At 41.1% G+C, this 24,599-nt stretch overlaps 1 protein-coding gene and 1 long non-coding RNA gene across 4 annotated transcripts in view; one reads left to right on the top strand and one right to left on the bottom strand.

Annotated features, from left to right (window-relative positions):
* Window positions 1–1,585: 1,585 nt before the first annotated feature.
* On the bottom strand, window positions 1,586–5,120 carry LOC146404943 (uncharacterized). Its single transcript, XR_014839806.1, has 2 exons — window positions 4,454–5,120; window positions 1,586–4,143 (listed from the first exon to the last, which is right to left on the bottom strand). It is a non-coding gene; the product is annotated as an uncharacterized LOC146404943 (long non-coding RNA).
* A 200-nt stretch (window positions 5,121–5,320) lies between these two features.
* VSNL1 (visinin like 1) overlaps window positions 5,321–24,599 on the top strand; it is a 110,112-nt gene continuing 90,833 nt past the window's right edge. For all 3 annotated transcript variants that reach the window (XR_014839792.1, XR_014839791.1, XM_021087821.2), the window contains exon 1: window positions 5,321–5,544. The gene's annotated coding sequence lies outside the window, so the exon portion shown is untranslated. The remainder of the gene's footprint in view (window positions 5,545–24,599) is intronic.

Here is a 24,599-nt window from a genome sequence, read left to right as displayed (position 1 = left end):
AATGGGTTATAATAGTACCTATCTCACATGTAAATAGAGTTATTATTAAATACAATATTGCATATAAAGTGTTCAGTACACTGCCTGACACAGAGTAGGTGCTTAATAGGTGTGTGATAAATGAATAAGAACAAAAGACATTCAACCTGCATCCACTACTAAACACTCAAACATTTTCTTTTTAAAAAACAAAAACAAAAACAAAACCCCAAAAAACAAAAACAAAAAACACATCAGTACCATCCACCCTCCTAAAGACTATGGTACAGATACTAAAGTTACATTCTGAAAAAAAAAAAAAAAATCAAAGATCATCAATGGTTACTCTTTTTCTTCTTGAGCCTCCTTAAGAATGTAACATGAACTTGAAAGGAGAAATATGATAAGAATACTAAGAACTGAGGGAGCCAACTGTTTCTTTCCTCCTTCAGGCAATAGACAAAAATGTAAACCCCACTGTGAAAATCCCTTGGTAAAGGATGGGTTTGTTTTTGTTGGTATCTCAGAGAGAGTGTACAGTTCATTGTTTTTATTGCTCCCTTAAATTTTATGCTAAGATTCTCTGTTGAGTTTGAGTAAAAATTCAAAGGAACTATAACAAGGAAAATAGAGACTGCCAGGGAGGGGGGGTGTCATAAGACCTGCTTCAGGCAAATGGGCCTTTGAAGACCCTTCAGGATATGATGGTCTTCAAAGTACAGAAGTTCCAGAATATGAGTCTGTGGTTACATTTGCAGTGGCTAATCATCCAACTAAAACAAGAGTACAGCCTAGCAAACAGACTACCTAAAAGGTCATTGAAGAAAAAGAATAGGGGTCATGAATAGTCCAGTTCTATCATCACTTCTTTTGTGTTGTCACTAACAACAGTGGTGAAAATTTCCAATTTAAGAGCATAAATATAGGTTAGCCCCAAATGCAGAAGACAGAAAAGAATTAAGGTTGGTTTTTTTTTTTTTTTTTTTTTTTTCCTTTTTGGCTGCACCCAAGGCATGCAGAAGTTCCTAGGCCAGGGATGGAACCTGCACCACAGTAGTATCCTGAGCCTCAGCAGTGACACCACCAGGTCCTTAACCTACTGAGCCACAAGGGAACTCTGGAATTAAGCATTTTCTATTCTTAAGGCTGTAGACCACTTGCACTCAGTGTGACTATTTCTGGGATTCCAAGAAGCTTCTGGAAACTCAGAACTTTGACAATTTATTTGGCAGGGACTTAACTTTTATTACAGTTTGTTCAAATTTTAAGGGAAATTGGTGACATGGCAAAGAATGATTTTTCAAACTGAATTTAGATTCAGTCATGGATTCCAGAGATAAATCAGGAGTGGGCTGGATGAAATGATCAAATGAATCCAATAAAACTAGGTCTTTTAATCCCTCTTCTGTAGAGAGAGGCATGGAACTCTCCCTCTAATTGCATGGGGGGTCACTCCTTCAGGATCTTGCAGTTTTCCATTTATTTTAGAAAAAGAACATATAGAAGGAGTACAAACAAATACAGCAAAATGCTTTATGTGTCATAAAAACTGCTATAAGATTTTATTCTAGGTGAGAACTTTCTGTTTGTCTTTTAGAGAAGTTACTTTCTTTTGTTGGTCTATCCACATATTTTTTAAAATAGGACTTAAAAAATCAGGATAAACATAATTATCTTACATAACATTTCTCCTCTGTAAGGATTAATACCCTTAGCTTTTTGAAATAAAGGCACTTTCCCATACAAGAAAATTACTATCATTATTCTTTATGAATTTAAATGAGTATAAATCCATTTTTCCAATTCCTGTCTCTTTTCATTTTCTAATGTTGTCTTTCAAACACTTAATTTTTCTTCCAATTTCCTAAATGCCTCCATGCCTTAAGTTCCACCCTTCTTGGCTCACATACTTTATACACAGCATGTCTAATAAATAATATTACCATGAGCTCACAGGGCCACAAGCTTAGACGTGTTACACTACTGGCATTTTGCACTTTTACTCTGCCATTCTCAACTTGTCCGTACCACGGGAAAAGTGGATGGAAATATTAAATGAAGTTGTGTATATCTGAAAAGTCGGTCTTGGTTTTATTTTGTTTGTTTGAATCTGGAAAGGAATGAGGCAGAAGTAAGGTGACTTCAGAAAAGAATATATTTGCAACCGAGGGAAGGAAAATAGCTTCTCTGTTGTTTCTGGGCAATTGAGGATTCTACCAGGTACTCCAGAAAAAAAACCAAAACCAAAAACCAACAACGCTCTCCCTATAGCACCTTTCTCCCTTCCCCTCCTTGCGCCCAGACTCACCCCCTCTTCCTCCCGCCCCAGTCTCCAGGATGTAAAAGCTGACACTACTGGCGATCCCCAGGGTTGGGGAATTGGCTGTTAAGTACTGGGACAAATGCTACAGCCAATAAACCGCATTCTTCACTCAACACGGTGCTGCTGTATTCCAGTCCCTCTACACCGGGGCAGCACATCTCTGGTCTTCTGTGATCACCAGTGACATCTGCAAATGACTGAAGAAGGAAAGAAACCCGAGGCTCCCTCATTTTTTAATGTCCCTACCACACTATAAAGAGTGTTCATTTTACCACCCTATAAAGAGAGAAACCGCTTTCTGTAATTTAAATGATCACATCCCTTTGGTGTTTTTAGGATCGGCTTCCGTACTGTGACTTAGTGCTGTATATATAAAAGGCAACACACAAATCTTAACAACAATTCATAGAGCTTAAAAAGATAAAGCTGCACGATAACCAGAGACTGAAAAATAAGGTATCGTCTTAAGGACGGTTCGGTGCAAACAGAGGTTACCAACAACAAAAAGCTGCTTGCCCAATTAGACAAAGCTGCTTCACAAAACGCACGCATTTAAATCACATCTCCCCTATAGCAGAACACGGTTTAAAGTATGTGTTCATTTTTTTTTCCTAAACACAAGTTGTCAGTAAGTTATTTCAAACCTAACCCTGCTACGAAAGAGACCTCCAGGGCACAATAAATAGGTACAACTCTCGGAAGCGCAAAAAGGCATCGTGACCCTGCTTGCAGTGCGGAGACTGTTCTCGAGAAAGAAACCAGAGAGCACAGCGTAAAATGCTTTAGTAGGGGAAATCGACAAAAGACGGGAAATTACTTTGAAAGCTTCGGAGGTTGTCTCCTTGGCCAACCAAAGCGACTTATCTAGAACTGACTTTTGCCCCCGCACAGCACCCTGAGAAACGGAGAGAATCGGCCAGGCGAGCCCCGCTGCGCAGTGCGCACTGCGGCCGGGGAGCGCAGGCTTGGCGCCCGCCAGATCCTCGACCTACTCGGCTGCCGCAGCGCGCCGGGGCCGCGCGCCCTGCTCCGCGCCAATCCGCGCTCCGGGTTTCCGCGGCCACCAGCACCGCGCGGAAGAGCCCCGCCGGGAGGGCGCCGCGGCAAGCCTAGTCCCGGGAGTGCTTTCCCTCCCTGCGCCACCTGCCCGAGGGGTCTGGCCCAACGAAGCACGTTCCCCTGGGCCCAGAGCCGTCCAGGTGGGCTTTGAGCACTGGGCCGTGGCTGAGGGGTCCCCGCCCGAGGCCCTCACCTAGCACTAGCCTTGCAAAGCCAGAGACTCGGTGGGCGGAGTTTCTCTTGGTCTTTGCTTAAGTAGCCTCAGGTTCTTCCAAGAGAGACTCCGCCCCCCCCCCGCCCCCAACTAGCAGCCAGGAGTAGGCCCTCCTGGCAGCAGAGATTTATCAGAATCGAGGCCCTTTGCCACGGGAGATATTCTTGGTGTCCTCAGACCCCAAAGGTTAACTGCAGTTTTCCTGGACGTGATATGGTTTGAAGGCGTTTTGCAAAGCTCTCTGCTTGGATCTTGTTAGCGCCTCCAGAATCTCCCTCCTTGAAAGTGCAATTACCGCCTGAAGATACACCTCGACTGGAGGTGTACATTTGGTATCACCAAAGCTTAGAAAGGTACCTTAAGTCAGTAGGCAGGTGGTTGAGTTATTCAAACAACACCATTGAGGCAGGTTGGGAACATGTGGGAATTCTCCTTGTTTTTCTGGTAGGGAAGCGACCAGGCATTTACTGGGCACTACTCCTTGCCAAGTCTTCTAGGCATTGGCTAGGACAGTTAGGACGGGGCTGGGCCGGCCAACGTCCTAGTCCTTCAGAAACACAGAAGAGGACTTTAGGGAGTTCCCGTCGTGGCGCAGTGGTTAACGAATCCGACTAGGAACCATGAGGTTGCGGGTTCGGTCCCTGCCCTTGCTCAGTGGGTTAACGATCCGGCGTTGCCGTGAGCTGTGGTGTAGGTTGCAGACGCGGCTCGGATCCTGCGTTGCTGTGGCTCTGGCGTAGGCTGGTGGCTACAGCTCCGATTCAACCCCTAGCCTGGGAACCTCCATATGCCGTGGGAGCGGCCCAAGAAATAGCAACAACAACAACAACAAAAAGACAAAAAAACAAACAAACAAAAAAAAAAAAAAAGAAGAGGACTTTATAAGACGTCTTAGTCCAAGCCCTCAACCCTGGAATTCCAAGAGTGGTTCATTCCTTCCCCTTCACTGCCCCCCTCCCCAAGCATATTCAATAAAACGTCTTAAGGGCATAAAGAAGGCCCTTGTTAAACACATGTTGATAATTAGCATGATTCGCCCAAGGTCACCCAAGGCAAGAAGCTTCAAACCCAGGTCCCCTCAGTACACATTTCTCCACGCCATTCTGGACTCGGACCCTCCTGAGCAGCGGATACTAAAAGGCCAGCTCCTAGTCCTCCCAGTATAAGACCCTCGGAAGAAATGGCTCACGCCAACTGCCCACCATAAGAGTTTCTCCACTTTGAGCCAGGAAGATGCCCTCACAGCTTACTGGAAACGCTTCCTTCAGAGAAAGGTATGTCTGCAAGTTATCACCTTCACCTTAAAGCTGACAAAGGGGGGCCGAGGGCCCTCTAGGGCTGAGGGCCATGGGAAAAGCGGGCTCTAAGCTCTCCACCTCTGGCCTCGCCTTCGCCAACAGACTGGGTAACTTACTTTGCTCCGCCTGTCCAGGTGCGGGTTGCCCCAGAGGCCAGGCTCCCTTTTCCTATCTACTTTCCTTTTGAGTTTCTGCTAAAATCTGGAGACATGGAATCCACTCGCGGCAACTCCGAGCCCCTCGAACTGAGCATGCGCCAACGCCTGGCTGCTTTTGGTCACCGGCCCCAGAGCTCTCCGAGCTGGTGCTGCGGAGCGGGAGGAGGAGGAGGAGGAGGGAGGGAGGGAGGAGGGGAAAGGGGAGGGGGTGCCTGGAGAGGCGGAGGCTCGCGCGCCTGCGCATCCAGTTCCAGGGACCCTAGGTTTTTCTATGGGATTCCCAATCTGCAGCAGATTTACCGGAGCGCGTTGCGGCGGCGGCTGGACTTGCAAGGCGCGATCCTAGAGGGATTTAAGCAGCCTGGAGCTCCGGAGACAAAAAGAGCGCGAGAGAACCACACACAGAGCCGGCTTAACCGTTTATCCGAATTAAATATATACACATATAGTTATTTCTAAAGAACTGTTGAGTTTTATCATTGTCGTTAAGTGACCGTGCGCAGCGCTATAACTGTAAGTGGAAAATACAATCTTCGTTGCATTTTTGCATGTGTAGTGCAGCCAATTGTCTGGGAGATGGTTTGGCTATTGTCACATACTTTGCTTTGCATAGATACAGCTAAAGGCACGGTGAGAACTGCTTTGGTTAATGCTGGTGATGGAACCTGCAGTTAGTCCGAGAGGGACCTTTTGGAATAATGGGGGTGGGGGAAGGGGGAGTGTTTGTATGCGGCGTGTTTGGGGGCTTATCTTAGGCTAGCTTTAAGATAGGTGAAACAGAGGTGCTTTTTAAGTTTGTCTATAAATAAGCAGCTTTTCTTCCACCGATTTAAGTAGTTAATTGACCGATTGTGAAGTTTTCCGGTTGCTGATAAAACTATTGAGCGGTTGCAGTCAAGTACCAACCTGTCATCCGTGGGGCTGGTGCACCATTTTTCTCACCGTGGAAGAGCAGTGAACGTGTTCGTTAAGTAAAACTGAGTGGATGAGATGGTGTGGAAACCAGGGTGGGTTTCCAAGAGGATGTGAGTGTTCAGAAACACCGAGGTAGGCGCAGAATAAGCACATGTCTCTGAGTATTTAGAGATGATTAGATCATTTTTCGGTTTTGATTTTTCGTCACGATGGTGAATGAGCAGAAAAAGGGACGGTGTTCAACCGCCCAGTCTAGTCGTCTATTTTGAACAGAGTCTGAGACTCAGAGCCGCCGAACGGGGACTGACAGACGCAAACTAGTTACCTGCTTTTGCATCCCGTATTCGCATTCTTGCATGCAGGGTTGAAAAACGTCTCTTACCCAGATATTTTACCTTCGGTAGCGTTTCTTTAAAGGAGAAAGGGGTCGTTTCGTGGTTTGAGTTAAAACGGGCTGTTCCTTGCCCAGAAACGGAAGAAGGGTCTTTGCAAGGTCAAACCCCCTGTGGAAGGAAATCAGGGGCGCTGGTGAATCGGGGGAGGGGGCAGGAAATGGGGATGCTCCATGCGAGTGCTCAGCACTGCACGGATCAGTGCCCTGTGAGATGCCAGAGTGGGAGTCCATTTTTCTAGAGTTGCCCTCCTGTCCATATTTTGGAGACTAAAATGAGATGGAAATGCTAGTGGGTGCAAAAAAAAAAAAAAAAAAAAAAGAAAGAAAGAAAGAAAGAAAACAAGTGTAGCCACTGCCTGTGTGTCACAGCCCACTTGAAGACAAGAGGATCCAAAGAGTTGTATTGTTGCATGTTAATTTTTTAATTTTCACGTTGGGACAAATTAAAAAGGAAACTCTCGGGAAAACACGTTTTATCCTCACTGCCATTTAAACTGCCTACATGTGAATGTTGGAGGGGGGGGGAACGGCCTCTGGCATCATCGAACACCTCACTCGTGAGTACCCTCTCATTAAGCTTGGGTGTTTAATAACCCCAGAAAATGCTGCACTGAAGCAGGTTGGCAGAATGGCATGAGGCAGGCAGATGAGAGAAGAGCGTGGCCAGTGTATGCTGGATTTCTGTGGAAAAAGCAGATCCAATTTCTGGGATGAAAGGAAATAAATTTTACCCCAGATAGGACAGATTACTATAGGACTTTTTGGCCCTTTAATCAGTCCAACTGTTTGGAACTCTTGGAAGAAATTTTATCATTTATTTAAGTGGATGAAATTGGAAATAGAAAATTCGAGAATATCCTCTCCTTGGAAACCCAAAGTGTAAATCAGACTGCCTTCTCCATTTGTCTCTTCTTTACTCCAGGGCAGAAGGACCAATCATTTGTCATAATGAGCCATACTCCTTGTCATCAGAGAGAGTTGGAATCAGCTCCCTGAATGGTGCGGGTGTTGCCCCACACTGATAAATGGGTGCTAGAGAAAGAATGGGAAACCTGGTCTGAAAGCTCACAGATGTTTGCCCTCGGATACTCTGGTTCATAGGCTGACAGTTTTAGAGGGTCACATCGGGCAGAGACCTTCGAAAGCATCTAGCCCAAACCCTTATTTTACACATGAGGAAACTGAGGCCCGGAGCCTGGAGCTAGGGAAAAGTCAATTAACTTCTAGCCTATGGAATCAAGAATTAAAAAGTAATCTTGAAGGGAAATGTTTCCTTCTCTCTGCACATTTAGCATCCTTAGTGACACTGCTGACGTCTTCAAATAAATAAAAACCTGCACCCCAGCACATCTTTTGAGAAAGTCCCAGGGGTTCCTTTTCACACTATCATATTTCCCTTCTCTGCCTCTCTTTTTTTTGTGTGAGGTCTCTATTTCCTTTCTCTCACCCCTCATGTCTGATATACCTGCCGCCTTAGATGTTTAGTCTGGCCTCCTCTGTACCTCAGTCAAGTTCTTTGGCATCCTTCGAGTTATTGAAGAGAACTGGCAAACGAGTCAGAATCTTCAGCTCCTGTTTGAAAACTGTCCAGGCCCATCACCATCCCCTCTCTACTCTATTCCCCCAAATCCTTCAGGGAATCCAGCCTTTTGAGACACTGCAGGCAGCCTTCCCCTCTTTTCTACCTGTCTCACCTCTTCCAGAACTGCTGCAGCTGCAGGCACTGGGACCAAGTGGAGTGAGGATGCTGCAGTGTAAACACACAGAGGGCTCTGCCAGCTCTCTTCTGGCTCCTAGAAGGCAGAACCCAAATCCAAGTTGCCTGTCTCCAGCCTTCATGGAAATCCTCCAGATGAAGCCACCTGCAGAGAAGGGGGGTCGGGGGTGGAGGCTGGGCAGGAAGACTGAAGGAAGATGCTAGACTGATTCAACCTGAAGCAGGCGCTGTGCAGGAGAGCAGTGCAGCTTTTTAAAACCTTTAGCGCTTTAAAGCGCTGTCTTGCTGGACAGGGACTGCAAAGCAGGCAATAATACCAGCCTAACTGGCCCTTCTCTTTCCTTTTTTTCTCCTTTCCACTCATTTGCTTTCTCTATTTCTCCCTCATTTTCCCCCTTTCTTCCAGAAAAATTTCCTGAGTTCCTATGCAATAAAACTCTAGGCCTTTGAAAAATAATCCAGGCATTCCTGCCCTCTCCAAAAATATAATCTCTCAGAAACTGAGAAAGAGACCGAACCCACCACACATGTCCCCGTTGGGGAAATGCCAGGAATTCTTACCTGAAAAAGCTGAGACTCGAGAAAGACAGAGTCTGAGTCTGAGTCTCTTCCTCATTTGAAAGATGAGGTCAATACCCTTGAAAATCGTTGAGGAAGCAAGGTGGTGTTTCTCAGCACATCCTCCAATTAACAATTTTATTTAACTACCTCCCTAATGATAAACCTTTCCTGAATTGAGATGAGCTCTATCTTAGATGGAGTCTGTCCCTACCAAATACCCTTGGGTCAAATGACACTTGGTCTTGCTAGCTCATTCTGAAACAGATGTGTACAAGCTATTCTGAACACCACATAGTTTCTGCAGACATCTGCAAACTTATAGCTGCTAAGTGTCCCGTTTTGGTTTGCTGTGCCATGAATTTGATGCTGTAATAGGATAGCATGATAAAAAGAAATGTCCTGGACAAGCTATAGGTTTTCCATTTGGGTTGCATATAAGCATATAAGGTTTTCCATTTGGGTTGCTGAGAAGCTCCTTGGGGAATTCATAGAATGACGGTATTATATCAATACTAAATGCATGGTTTCCTAACTCACTAGGGCAAAATATATTTAATGTTGTTCTAAGGGTCTTTTTGTGGAGTGATTCTTATGCTCCTTTAAGAAGATAGGAAGATTCTTCTAACAGAAAGGATCACATTCAGTTAATCTCAGGTTGAAATTGACAGCGTCCATCTCAGTTACATTTAGTAGATATGTTAATTTTCCAAAGTATCAAATGGCACAGAGATAAATTAATAAGTGATTGCTATTTCTACTATCCGAGTGGTTAACTCACTTAATTAATAGCTGGATAGGGTCCATATAAATTACCTAATCCATCCCTTCAATATATAAAAATATAGTAAGGAACATTTTTATCTTAAAGACATATCTAAAATGCGAAACCATATTTCACAAGGGCAGAGATGTAATGATCTTTTTCATATTTTCACATTATCTAGACAGTGTCTTGTATAATAGATACTCTGTAATATTTCTCAATTAAATATTTGTTATAAAAAGAATCAGTTGCATGTACCTCATTAATTATGTCAAGAAATTAAATAATTCCTACTGAAGGCATGTGCACAATTAATATTGCTTTAAATATCATTATGTTACTAAAAGGAAAAGCTAGACTAAATATTATTCTATAATTTATTTTCAGTAAAAATATAAAAGCACTTCATTGATCACCTTGAAGCATGCTTGTTAATCCACTTACAGAGTATACTGCCTTTTATCTCTTAATAAGTAAAAATATAAATCATTTTTACGTATTTACAAGAACCGGTATCAGAATATCAAAGAGGGTGTATAAACCTAGCCTATGGTAGATATGTGTACCATGTATTTAGATGATAGGTCTCTTGAGCTATGGAATTATTTTAACCTATTCAAACGGTGAAGGGACCATAACACTGGATTTCTCATCTACAGTTTGTTTCTAAAGATAGCTTATGCGCTCTTAAGAGAATCAAAATAGTTTGAGTTGCTTCCAGCTTCATTCACTGAGAACTCCACAAATGGGATCTTGGGGGTGCTTTAGAAACTGCTTAGTGAATGAAACAGAAATGGAATAGCAAATTACTCAAGAAATCCTCAAAGAGGTTTGACACTTTAATAATAAGGTGCCTGTGAATACATTAAAGAGCTGTTCTATACCCTTATCAGCTAACTTAAAGCCTGCAAGTCAGGTAATTTGTCATGATTCTTCTGTTTTCTCTGGATTTCTCCATTGCCTTCCTTCACTGCAGTTCTAATACAAATGACCTCCTGTATAACCACCAACTGTTTGTTTTTTAAAAGAGACAGTGCACCGCATTTCTAACCATTTGTTGGATTATTTCAGGTGAACAATCTATATCCTTTTGTTCTAAATTACAATTAAGACTCGGAGTACTCTTATTCACCAAATGGCCTTCACGCTGAATATATCTCGTGCATAATTGCTAAACTTTTTTTAGAAAACAGGACTCTCCTAATTAAGATTTCATTTTTATCAAGTATTGCTCATAAAAGTCAAAGTGTTAACAAATCAGTTAAATTTACTTGCAATTATTAATAGATCTGTATAATTAATACTATTTTTCTTTATCCTTGCTCACATGGGGACTTTTCTGAAACTAGAAATCTGTCACTTTAAATGTATTTTTTTCTCCTTTCTTTGGATCTTGTTTATTATCTCTTAGGCTCTGAAAGACTCTGAACTTTTGAAAAGCTGAATGTAAATAGATTTTTTGCAAATTATTAACATGTTAAATGTGCTTTGCAGCCTGGGTGAATTTTTTTTTCAGTGCAAACAATGACATGCTAATATTTCTGTTGTTTCGTACTTTAGATTGTTTATTGCAGTTGAAGGCTTCTTAGAAGAGTAGATTCTGGTGCTACTGGAGTGTCTGGTATTTTACATTTTGCCTTGGCTTTATCAATCTGTGAATAGTGTGTTTATTTCTGATTTCTTAAAACCTAAGCTTGAAAAAAAAACGCTAAGCTTAGATTATGAGTCAGATTTCCCATTGGAGGCCCATTAAGCATTATCAGTAAATACTTATTAATATACTATTTTATTTTTAATGTACAAAATTGTGCTGTACAAGTCTGAATTTTAATTCCCAGCTTCTACTTGTTGGAATGCTTTAGCATTTGATATTATGAGTTGATGAAAGGCTGTCAATTCTATTTATTCCACAAGTTCAAGTATTTCTGAAATTTATACATAAGGTGCTTGGTATTTGCTTTCTTGCTCATATGGGAAATTTTATGAAAAAATAAAAAAGAAATTGTAAAGAGAAGGGTTAGTTTTTCTTTTAAATATTTATAAAGGTATTTATTCCTCAGTGCGAGATGAAAACCATCCATTAAATCTTCCCTCATTTTTAGTTTGTGAGTGGAAAAATTACTCCACCCTTACCGAGGTTTCATTTGGCGTAAAAGAAATTATGAGAGGAAACCAAACAAAAGTTTTCAAGCTAGACACACTTAGATAAAAATCCCCAGTTCCACAGCTTATTCCGTAAACTTGAATAAGTTGTTTAACCCCTCAACCTCACTTTCCATTTACATTGATGATTCACAGGATTCTTGAACAGAGAGTAGATTATGTATGTAAAGAATATAATGTAACGCTTCCTTATTGAAAATGTGCCATCAGCGATAGCTATTATCATCACTATCATTCCTTTCATCAGAAATCAATAGTTCTTAAACCCCTTCCGTCTCTGAATTACAATAATCTCACTCATAATGGAACCTCTGGTGAGGAAATTGAGCTACAGCCTATGAACGTTAACAGTGCTTAACCTACCTTGTAAAACGAATATCTGTTAAGTAAATGTGCCAAGCACTGTGCAGTCCCTGTGGCTTCAACATTAAATAAGATACAATCTCAGCCTTTAAGAAATGTATGTCTAACGTGGAAGATAAGTGAAATTCAGTAAGTCAAATAAAAAGATGGTATATAGATGCAGAGAGGAGAGAATTTCTAGAAGAAATGCCTACACTGGAGTTCCCGTCGTGGCGCAGTGGTTAACGAATCCAACTAGGAACCATGAGGTTGCGGGTTCGGTCCTTGCCCTTGCTCAGTGGGTTCACGATCCGGCGTTGCCGTGAGCTGTGGTGTAGGTTGCAGATGCGGCTCGGATCCCGAGTTGCTGTGGCTCTGGCGTAGGCCGGTGGCTACAGCTCCGACTCAACCCCTAGCCTGGGAACCTCCACATGCCGCTGGAGCGGCCCAAGAAATAGCAACAACAACAACAAAAGACAAAAGACAAAAAAAAAAAAAAAAAAAAAATGCCTACACTGAGACCTCAAAATTCCCATTTCTCTCATTCTTTCTTCAAATGCATCTGCTTTCCATTATATCTTTCTTTACCTTCATCTCCCTACGATACAATACAAGCATATAATTGGACATACAGAGTATGGAACTAAGAGGACGTGTTTTCTTATTGAATACATTTTAAGGTTATCTATTATTTTCCAATGTAGCTAAATAATGCGGCCCTTGTTTCCTACCCAAGCCTCCAGTGGGTCACTGAAATTCAGTGCAGACATTTCAAGAGTCCTGCCTTTAGTTTAAATATTATACAGTGATACTTCTATCCTTTGATACCTTCCCCCCAGAAAAGAATTTCCATCTGATACGCTCCACTCACCTCCCTTGTTACTCCAACTAATTTCATGACTAATCTTTCAATGTATATTTGTAGGAGAACTCATATGACCTACGCTTTCATTCTCCCAGGGCTTTCATACCTCCCAACCCTCTTTCTACTGAACTGAAAACTTGTTTCCAGCCCTTCTACGCATACACACAACAAATCCAAAATGCCTTACTATCTTTAGCCCTTCTAAGAGCCTTTTCACTTCTCAGCTTTTTCTTCTCTTCTTCCTCTATTTTCTGCCCCATTGAATAGGGACTTTAAAATTTATTTCTTACCTGGAGTTAAAAAGGGGCCTCCTTTTCTCCTTTTGAAGTCTACAGATTTGTACCTAAATTCTCATGTTCTTTTGTATAGTAGGGGTCTCGGATCATTCACAGAATTGGGTAAGACTTGGTTCTAATTAATTTGGGGGGAGGGCTTTTTTCTCACTTGTGAAATGGGATAATATATTTACCTTATAGGACTATTGAGGACACTGTCTATATATATCTGGACCACCTAAAAGAGCTTAGTACATAGTAAATCATTCTTCCTCTCCCTCCGGATCTTCACCTTCCTTCCTGCATTTCACCATTTCTCCTAGTCTCATGTTCTAGGTGCTCTGCTCTTTCCAAGTATATTTGTCCTAGTTTTCTGATAGTTAAATAATAGCTAATACACACATATCTCGGGCAGCACGGTGAGTGTGTTCCTGGAGAAGGTACGTGCACTGAATCAATGCCCTAGCATAGACCTGTGTTCCTGCATCTGTTTGGAAAAGTCTTCCATTCATTTAAGACATACCTCCTACTCGAGTTTCCAAAGCTTCTAATGACTGATGTTCACTTGTTGAGCAGTCCTCCTCAATCCAGTGATTTATAGTGCTCTTCATAAATTACGTTGGAAGATATATCTGCCAACCTTTAATTGTCTGCCAGCCTTTATCCTCTTCTTCCTTTGCCTTTTCCTCCAAGGTGCCTGGAGGGCATTTGAGACATTCTGATGACATCCTTACTTCACTTCTTTGTGTCAGCCCTAGCACTATCACTTACATAGTTTTTCCCCATCAAATGTCTACCCAATAACATTAAATAAATGGCAGAAAGGGAGTCCTTGGTGGAGCCCGCAGTACCTGTTGCAGAGCACGTTTGGGTCAGGCTTAGCCCCTCAGAGCCTTTGTTTGTTGAGCACTTGTGGAAGTGTCCACTAAGGTACGTTGGCTAAGAGCAGAGAATGGCTCTCAAAGGGGGGGGCTTGAGGGAGCAGTGCACCTACATACAAATACATACATGCAGACATACGTGATATGCACGCAAGAATTCAACGTACTGTCACGGATTATATTACATTTGGAAGCAAAATCCATAAGGGCACATAGCTGTATAACATATCATGTGTGCGATGGCATTAATAGGAAGGCCTTTTGAAAGTTTTCTTATTCTAGGTGAAGTGGCAGGGTTGAAAGGGAAGGTGGTTTAAATCTGATGGTAAGAACATGTTAGACTTTGTTTCTTTAAAGAAATATTTCCAAGACCTAGATAGTTATTTCCATTTCAAACAGTTTTGTGGAAACCTTTTGTAGTTTCCTGTATCCCACTCTTGAATATCTTCAGTTGCACATTTTCCTATTGATAATAAGTTTGAGTGGTCCTGTTGTAAGGGCCCCAGTATCTGTTTAGCTTTGCTTTATCTTCTGTTTCCAAACCTGTTTGCACGGAGGACTTATGTTAAAATATGCTTGTTACCTTCTCAGAGTAGTTCTGAAGCACCCGCTTGGAAAAGAAGGACAGAAACTAAACTATGTTATGCAAGGCACATTAAGACTAGGAGTTATTAACTGTGTGTTTTAGACGTCACAGCCATGCTTTAGGTAGCATAAGCGTGAAGTCCTGGGGAAGTTACTCTACTTTTCTGGATTTTAGTTTTGTTGTGTGAACATAAATGTGAGATTGCCCACCCTCTCTGGTTAGGAGTGATTGTGAAATTGAGATGACTTTGAACATAACTCTGTAGATTGTATAGCGCCATGTAAGGGTATACAGTCGTTTGATTACCATTCAACTGTAGAATTCTAGTTTATCTCTGATTTTAAAAAAGGGAATTTAAGAATCAATGTATTGATCTTGTACAAATGGTTGCATTGAGATTGTATCTGCTCAGAGAAGTTCCCTGCCCTCTACCCTCCCCCACTTCAGTTCCTAGGGTAGAATGGTAAATATATGATAACGCTCTTCACGCAGTTAAACTGAAAAAGTGATTTTGAAATAAAATAATTCTGGAGGGAAAACCTAAATTATTTAAGATTTGAGATACAGCCACATCTTCTGTATTTTTCTCAGGCTTTTTCATGTCGTAGTTGAGCCCAGAGCCTTTTTCAGTGGAGCATGCAGGCCTCAATTTTTTAGAGACTTTATAGAAAGAATGACAACCACGGTCATGCCCCTGTGTTTGTTCCAGCAGGGAAGCTTTGGAAATAAGATTTTTATCCTAACAGATAAGATTTTTATCCTATCTCTGAGGCTAATGGGGCCTTCCATTCCTGGATTCAGCATGTGTATGTAGATCTGAACAGTGTAAGGGCAGGGAAAACTAATTGGACAAACAAAAGAGACCCACATGTGCCTGTGTCCAAAGGGAATCCATTTTGGACAAGCTCTGTGCCTCTCAGTGCGGGCCCACTGGGACAATGGACATCATTTCTCGTGAGCTTCCACAGCCCTGATTATCAAAATCTGATTCTTCCCTGGGAACCCCTCCCTAGTCATCTCAGCTGAGAGTTATCATTTGGCCTCTTACCACATCTAGACTCGTAAGCACTTGTGTATGTGCCAGCTCTCCTAGGAAACTGGAAGTTCATTGAAAGGAGATATATCTGATACACTTTAGGGCAGTGTGCCACTGGAGGGCAGCTGAATATAAGAGTAGTAGCAAGTGAACCGTACGTTGCCCCATGAATAAGTTGTAAAGTTTGGAAATTTCCAGTCAGGCGCTATTGAAGGCTTTACAACCCCTAGGGTTATAGAAGCAGCATTTGAACATCTAACTCATAAAGGTGTCGATGGCCAAGTTACACCAGCACAGTCAAGTGAGACCTTGCCCATTTCCTCTATCACCTCCCATTCTTCCCCCCTCCCTAGAAGCAGCAGAGCAAACAGTGGAGGAGGGAAGCAAGCAGGATGAAAGAACAGGTTACAATCTCTGCTCCACTGCTGAGTTCAAAATTGAGCTGAGAAAGGAGAGCTCAGATTGGATATATAATGGAAATTTACATTTAAATTAGATTGAACTTCTTAATACCTAGAAACAACCACTTTTCTGATACTTAAAAGTGACCTGAAAAGATAGAGATCAGCCCAACCTATCATCCTGGGATGGGGAAAGGAGACACAGTAGAGCATATTTGAGGCAGTGATGAGAAAATAAAGCTATATAGCCAACCCATTCAATAAACTGGTTAGAAAAGGAACAATACAAAATGGCATATGATTCATTCATAAAACAAGAGGTTTAGGCCAGACTTGCTGCAGTAGGTATTAGAAAGAAGTACCTGGTGTGAACTGGAGTGGCAGAGGAAGGTGGTGTAGATCTAGGTACCAATGGTATGGGAAGAACTGGAAAAGGATATTCTTCGAAAGAGGTGCTCTGTGGATGACTTGTAAACAGAGGGCTTAAATCATTCATCTTTGGCTCTTAACCAAAATAAGGTTCATCTGAATGTTGGAAATTTTCTCTAGGCTAAGTCAGGAGAGCCAGGAAATGAAAGCAGAAATCATTTATATTGGTAGTAAGATTAAATAGAAAAGACTTTAGTGTGTATAGTGGGCTCCGTGTTGGATATTGACACATGTTACTTCATTGAGTCCACATACAGCTCTGCAAGGTAAGTGTCTACAAGGTAAGCTTCATTTTATGACTAAGAAACTGTGTCTAAGAAAGTACTTTGTTCAAGGTCACACAACTACTAAGTGCTAAGGATGTTATTTAGACCCAGGAGTCTCTCCACCTTTCTACACAGGTTTTATATCATTCTTTCTAAACTTTTTATTATGGAAAGCATAAACATTTGAAGAGAATGATGTAATGAACTCCCATGTACCCATCACCCAGCTTTAACTGTTATTATAGCCATTTTGCTTCACTTCTATACCCATCTTTCCCCCTCCAGTGGTAGAGTTTGAGCAAATTAAGACATTATATCATTGCATCTATAGATATTTAAATGTGTATCTACAAGGACTCTTTAAAACAGGTCCACAGTAGTGTCATATACTGACCAAATTACTTAAGATTATCAAATGCCTAGTCAATGTTCAAATCTCATAAGTATTGTTACAGTTTATTTGAATAAGGATCCAAATAAGGTCTGCACATCCCAGTTGGCTAGTAGACATCAGCCTACTTTATAAAAGACGTTTATATAAGACAGGCTTCTCCCTAGAGGGAAGTATGGTATGCACAAAAGAGACAGGGCTTCAAAGATGAGCTCATTGCTCTGAAAAAGTTATCTAACTTTTGGAGAATGAAAATTGTATTCCTGAGATTAACTTCAAAGGTTAATAACATAACGTCTTTGAAAGTGCTAAGAACAGTGTCTGGCATGCACGAGGTCTTCTGTGAATATGGTTCCTTTCCTTTAAAAAAAAAAAAAAAAAAAAGATATACAAGGCCAAGAAGCTTGAGGAAACTTCTTGGAGTGCTTTGGCTACTGATCCCCTGAGATCCCTCCCATTTTGCTTCTGGATGGAAATTTGACCACAGTTGTGCCAAAGTGGCTCGTGATTAACAGCTCTAATCCTCTCCACTGACATGTTCTGTATGGTTTCCCACATGAAAAGCAAGGAAATTTGTGACTTTCAAATGATCCCGAGTTCAGAAAAACAACAATATTGTAAGATATTTTTAACTTCATGTCAATTAAAAATGATAGGCAAAAATTAAAATGTGGTATCATGTTAGCAGAGGTTAGCAGAGGTCAATATAATTTTAGAGAGGTAGCATAATTTAAAAAACCAATAGAGGCAATTACAGTGATTCAGATTTGGTTTGCTTTTTGTTTCTGTGAACTTGGGTGGTCACTTCATTCCTTTGGGGGGGGTCTCAGTTTCTTAGGGTATAAAATAAAAATTCTGAATAAGATAATCTAAATAATCATCAGCAACATGGGAAAATGGAAATAATATTGGACAATACATCAAAACCAAATTTAAATTCTGACTCCACCATTTAGTGGCTGTGTGGCCTTAGGCAAATAACTTAATCTCTCTGAGCCTCCATCTTCTCATTTGTTAAATGTAAATTATAACTGTCTCACAAAATTGTTTCAAAAACCAGAGATAATAGGTATTAAATACCTGACAGAACCTAGCATTTAATTGACACTCAGTTTTTAATAATGAAGTACTATTTGCTGCTCTCAATTCTCAAATTAAGAAATTAAATGAATTCATAATCAAGAAATATAGTGCAGGGGTTCCCATCGTGGCTCAGTGGTTAATAAACCTGACTAGTATCCATGAGGACGTAGATTCAATCTCTGGCCTCGCTCAGTGGCTTAAGGATGTGGCTTTGTTGTGAGCTGTGGTGTAGCTTTCAGACGCGGCTCAAATCCTGCATTGCTGTGGCTGTGGTGTAGGCCGACAGCTACAGCTCCGCTCCAACCCCTAACCTGGGAACCTCCCTATGCTGCAGGTGCGGCCCTAGAAAGACAAAAAGAGAAAGAGATGTAGCACAAAGTGCAGCTGACAGGCCATCTCTTGAATTGGGTATATCTAAAACCATTTGTGAAGTTAATGGTTACTTTATCTAGACCATGAATGTGTGAATTCAGACACTGTATTTATAAAGGCTCATAGCCCAATGGCAGTAACACAATGTTCTTGTAGGTAGGACTTATGCCTACTTACTTAGACAATGTAAAGTGGGCAGTTTCTTCTGTGTTACATGGGCACCATTTCTTAAAATGCCAGCCAGAAGCTGCTGGTAAAGAGTACTCAGATTTTTGTAATAGTTCTATAAGGTTATACATCTGTGAAGTGAAAGTCAACTGGAAGATGATAGAATAGAAGGCAGGCTAAAGATCCACACAGCATCCCCGCTAGCATCTCTGAGTTGTAGTTATCGATTCCTATGGTAGACAACCAAGAATCACGTTATTTCTCTGAATTTGGCTCTAACGTGGACACCACTGATGGTCATCCTGGTGACTGAGTTTGCCTCATTATAGCAGTGAGACTATTCCAATTTTTTGGTTGTCTAGGATTAGCTATAAGTGCAGAATTTTTCGGTCTTAATTATGTGAAAGAGACAGAGATTACATTTTCCTTTCAATAAATGTTTTTATCTGGTTTAAAAAACCCATTTGACAAAACTCCAAAAACTAGACTAAAGAGGGCTGCTCTTGGAATTAGAGATAATTCGTCGAACAAATATTCAGTACTTCAGGCCCTTACTCTTATGTGACAGCTTTTAAATGAGTTTCATTAAAGCTGGGAATTTGTTCTTTTCAAGTACGTTTTCTGAATAAAAAGATTACTTACTCATTGTAGAAAATTTAGAAAGCAAAACAGAAAAAATAGTAAGATTTACCTACATTCTGTTATTTATAAATTCTATATTCCTCCTTTATACATATTGTTTTCTAATGGAGACTACTCATTTCTTTAAAATTTTCATTCTACATTTTCCCCCTGAACATCACCCTTGCAGTTAAAACTCTTCGCAAATGTAATTTTAAGACAGTACCCTCCCCCATATGTATGGATGAGGTGTAATTCACTAGCCTCTTATTGTTACACATGTTAACTTTTTAAATACCACTGAAAGGGACATCTTTGTGCACAAAATTCACTGCCATTTTAAGGATGGCCTAAAAAACGACCTTGGCATAGATTTCTGGGCATTGCTAGCAGAACGAGTAATTTCTCTGAACCTAGGTTTTCCTGGTTAGTGTCAGAGAATGGGATTTTAAACAGTAGACCCGGGGAGTTATAACATTTAGAGCTTTGTTGAAAATGCGTCTAAACTAGTGTGTCATTTTCAGTGCCTACTTTATGAGCAGATGGCTGCATTCCTTTCAGAAGCTCTGAAGAGCCTCTTCTAATCAAAACCTACCTGCAATTGTCTGAAATCTCACCACTTCTGCTTGGTTTGTTTTAAAGCGGGAAGTAGGAAAGCAAGCCATGCCTAGGCTAAGGTCCCAGAACACTGTTTTACATGGTTTTTAATAGCATACTTTGCCTTTATTGTCATTGTTACCACTCCTGCCACTGTCATCCTCCTCCTCTTCCTCGTCATTTCTAGTAGTAGTCTTCCTAACGCATCTGTGAATTCCTAAAAACCAGATACAGGGCCTCATTAATCTTTGGATCTCTCCCAAGTCCCAACATCTAAGGGGTTGTCAGGGAACATAGGTGCTTTAAAACAGAATTCACTCATGTATGTTTTAGCTTAAATAAACTTCTGACTTTTTTTTCTTGAAATCAGGGTTTCTTGAAATAGAAGACCATTTGGCTCCTAGGAGGCACTGAATGCCAAGTTTCCTGCGTTCAGTGTTTGTTCTATTCCATGCCAGCCCTGTGCCACTTTCACACTCCCAGGAGACTGTTAATAGAGAGAATTTCTCTTATTCACACAGCAAACACCTTTTGTGCATCTACCATGTGCCAGGGATTGAGTTTGATTCCAGGGATACAAAGATCCTTAAAACTAATTTCTGTCTTCAAGAAGCTCCTGGTCTGAAGTGGGAGCTAAATAAAGTGGGTCAGGTGTTAAATGAATGTTAAATGATGGTATTTTAGGAGTTCCCATTGTAGCTCAGTGGTAATGAACCCCACTAGTAACCATGAGGATGAGGGTTCCATCCCTGGCCTCGCTCAGTGGGTTAAGGATCCGGCGTTGCCGTGAGCTGTGGTGTAGGTCGAAGACACAGCTCGGATCCTGCACTGTTGTGGCTATAGTGTAGACTAGCAGCTGCAGCTTCAGTTCGACCTGGGAACTTCCATGTGCTGTAAGTGTGGTCCTAAAAAGCAAAAAAAAAAAAAAAAAGATGGTATTTGGGCCAATCAGAATACCTGCCTGGTATCTTTGCCTTTTAAAACATAGCATGGAAGCAGACTGGCCAAAATAAGCACACTCACAGTCTCACATTGTTCAACGTTCATGAATTTGGCACTCTTGGTCTAAAAGAAAAACTCCGGGAACCTGACTTTTGCTTCCATTTTAAGGTTATTTTTAAGAAATTCCTGTACCAAATGCAGGCAGTGTGAAATCCCAGAATTTGTGAACTTACATTTTTGTATCAATTATTATAAGGACAATATTTATTAAAGTGAATAGTCTAATAAATGGAAGTAAATTATAAAATAATGCCACCTCATCACTTCTTAAATCAGTTCTACCATTAAAAGCGATTGATTGGCAGATATAGGGGTAGAAGGAAAATCATGGCTATAGTGTCACACAGACTTGAATTCAGACCCCAACACTATCACTCACTGGTTGCAGTGGCTACTGTTTCCTTGTCTAAAAATAGAAAGTTTATCTTGCATAGTCTTTGTAAATTTTAAATCAGATTATGCATGAGGCATACCTAGGATAGAGGGAATCTGCAATATCAGATAATTATCATCATTATTATTTACAGTGATATGTGAATAATTAAGGCCCCTAAGTCCTTCTAGGACTTACTTAACGTAACAAAGATTTAGACTTAACTTCCACCTATTCACTAGTGTATTCTCAGAACCAAGTCCTATGCTTAGGGTACCACAGATGCTCAATAAATATGCATCGAATGAATCAAAGGACACCAAGAGGTCCCAAATGCTTGTCTAAGAAATGGAATAGGGAGGTAGGAATTTCTGGCTATGTAGTGAAGATAATTCAGGGGCAAAAGAACCTTACCTCTGCTAGGGTTTACTCATGTGAGTTCCGTTCTCTTGTTACAGTCTTAGACCTTTTGACATTCAAGTGTTCCACAACTCCCCACAGTAAATTCAGGCAAAAAAAGGGAAGAGCTGCTTTTTGAGGTGTGCAGTTCTGTAAATACTCATGGCTCTCACCCTCTCTCTGTGCTAAGAGCTGTGTATACGCTTTGTGTCACATATTATCTCACTCATTTTCACAATTCAATGAGATAATATCATCTGTACTGTAGATGAAGAAGTCGCTACTTACAGAGATTAAGGCATTTGCCTAAAGTCATGAGGTTTGTAAGTGATGACTCTTTAGATTCAAAACAGATCTGTGCTCTTTCCACTTACTGTACCTTGCTGTTTTTATATTCCCTGTGTGGCTTTTATATGACATATCATCTCTCTGTTTCATCAATTCATTCATTCTGTCAACAAACACCTACTGAACATCTATCATTTGCCTAGTATTAGATATACAGGGTGAAATAAAGTAGCCATACCACCTGCCTTCATGGAGATCAGTCTCTGTAGAGAAGCAGGTATTAAACAATTAATCACAAAATAGCATTACAATTACAAATAAGATTAAGTACCATGGAAGAAAAATACATGATGCTATAAGAAAATGTAACAGGGAGACCTATTCTGAGCTGCTTGAATCCACTGAGGACTCAATTTCCAACTCACCACCCTCCTGGGATTACGACTAAGATATGTTTACAGTAGCTGGGCCTTGAGAAGGAGATGACTGCTGCATTTCTCTTTGAGAAGAGGGGAGTGGGCCTTACTCCCAAGTTTTAGCATTTCCCACTTTATCCATCACTCACAAAGCCCCCAATAACCAGGACAACAGAACTTTGATGCTAGCACATCTCCAAAAGGACTGCACTCTTTGATGCAGAGTTCACTGGGACAGTTTTCAGATAAATAAGCAAGCACCTGTGTGTCAGGTACTGTCTCCAAAACCTTAGTTGTTTTCCTATGATATAGACATGTGGGTATTTCAACATACCCAAGTGCCTCTACAATTCCTCCAAGTTTAGAACCAAGAGTCTTTTCCCATTTCATTAAAGCAGTTTTATCTGCCTCTGAACTTATATTATACAAAGAATCTTTATTTTAAGGATAAACATCAGAACCAGACCTAAGGAGCCAAGAAGAACTAGCAGAACTTTGGGGATTTGCTGCTTCCTCCTTTTCCTAGTCTTGTGAGATCCAAGATGTTCTTCTCTCTATACATAGCATCTCAGCTTCTCTCTGTGCAGTTTAGCTTTGCAATCACTACTGATGAAGGATCCAGTACCATCTGCCTTCCATTCCAAATCCCTGAGAGCGCGAGCTTGATTGCTTTTATCTCTATTTGCAGAACCCTCCCCACTATCCAACCTCATCGGCTGGCCTGTGCTATGCCACCTTTGATTGGATTTTTAGGTCATCTCTGCCTAACAATACTTAGCTTAACAATGCTTCCCTGAATACAAAGACCATCTCAGCTAAAAGAGGAGATGGGGCATATTCATAACCGCTATGTCCAGTTTATCTGGCAAGGAATAACCAGGAAGGTGAGATGAAAGAGGAAGGGAACTATTTCATGATGAAAGTAATTCAGGCACTTCACATACATCTATAATATAGTACATTATCTTCAGATCAAAATTACCAGGTGTATAACATTTCTCTATTTAACAGAAGAGGACAGCGGGGCTTTGAGGGAATGAAAAAATGTTCTCGGTCATCCAGCAGATCTAGGCTTGTTTGACTCCAGAACTTGAGCTGTTTGCAAATTCATTTTAGCCAGGAGCGTTTCGTTGTCCCTGGCAACAGTTAGTACTATACGCTTAATTCTGGGGAGAACACTGGTTAATCAGTCAACTCGATTAAGTTTAGGTGAGTCAGGATAGCTCTGAAGATGTTAAGTACCAGAACGTAATACAACACTGTATATCAGCTATACCCCAATAAAAAAAAATTTTTAAGATGTTAATAGGTAATGGCTAAACATTTGAGAATTGCCTGAATATTGCTTAAATATGTTCAGTCCTATTCCCTGGTGGCCTCGAAGTTAAGGATTCGGCATTGTCACTGCTATGACTCAGGTTCACTGTGTGGCGCAAGTTCAATCCCTGGCCTAAAAACTTCTGTCTTCTGTGGGCATGGCCAAAAAAAAAAGGTGTAAGTCTTAAAAATAAGGTACAGTTTCATTATGAAGGTAAAATTTGACAGTAATAAAGAATCTGAAAAAAAGCAGAAAGAACTTTAAATCATCATCCTAATATTGAAAGTTAATTATTGTGATTTTTAACATATTTCTTTCTGATCTTTTTCTTTGTGTCTACCTTTTTTTTTTTTTTTTTTTTTTTTGTCTTTTTGCTATTTCTTTGGGCCGCTCCTGCGGCATATGGAGGTTCCCAGGCTAGGGGTCCAATCGGAGCTGTAGCCCCTGGCCTACGCCAGAGCCACAGCAACGCAGGATCCGAGCCGAGTCTGCAGTCTACACCACGGCTCACGGCAACGCCAGATCGTTAACCCACTGAGCAAGGGCAGGGACCGAACCCGCAACCTCATGGTTCCTAGTTGGATTCGTTAACCACTGCGCTGCGCCACGACGGGAACTCCATGTCTACCTTTTTTACATAGTTGTGATATAAATAAAATTTACCCTCTTACTTCTAAGAATTCCTTTTTAAAACCAATTATTTTAACTATATCATGTTCTCACGTCATACTCTTCTCTGTTTTTTTTTTGTTTGTTTTTATTTTTGTTTTTGTTTTTTTGTTTTGGTCGCCCCATGGCACATGGAGTTCCTGGGCCAGAGATCAGATCTGAGCCACAGCTGCAGCAACGCCAGATCTTTCACCCACTGCACCAGGCTGGGGATCAAACCTGTGTCTCCAGAGCTCCGGAGATGCTGCTGATCCCTTTGTACCACAGTGGGAACTCC

Source organism: Sus scrofa, chromosome 3, assembly GCF_054392235.1.
Source record: "Sus scrofa isolate SSC_HxYL_T2T_F1_AM1 chromosome 3, Sscrofa_HxYL_maternal_Yorkshire_Landrace_v2.0, whole genome shotgun sequence".
Taxonomy (NCBI): domain Eukaryota; kingdom Metazoa; phylum Chordata; class Mammalia; order Artiodactyla; family Suidae; genus Sus; species Sus scrofa.
The sequence above is the reverse complement of the archived record's forward strand: the minus strand, read 5'-3'. Positions and strand labels throughout refer to the sequence as shown.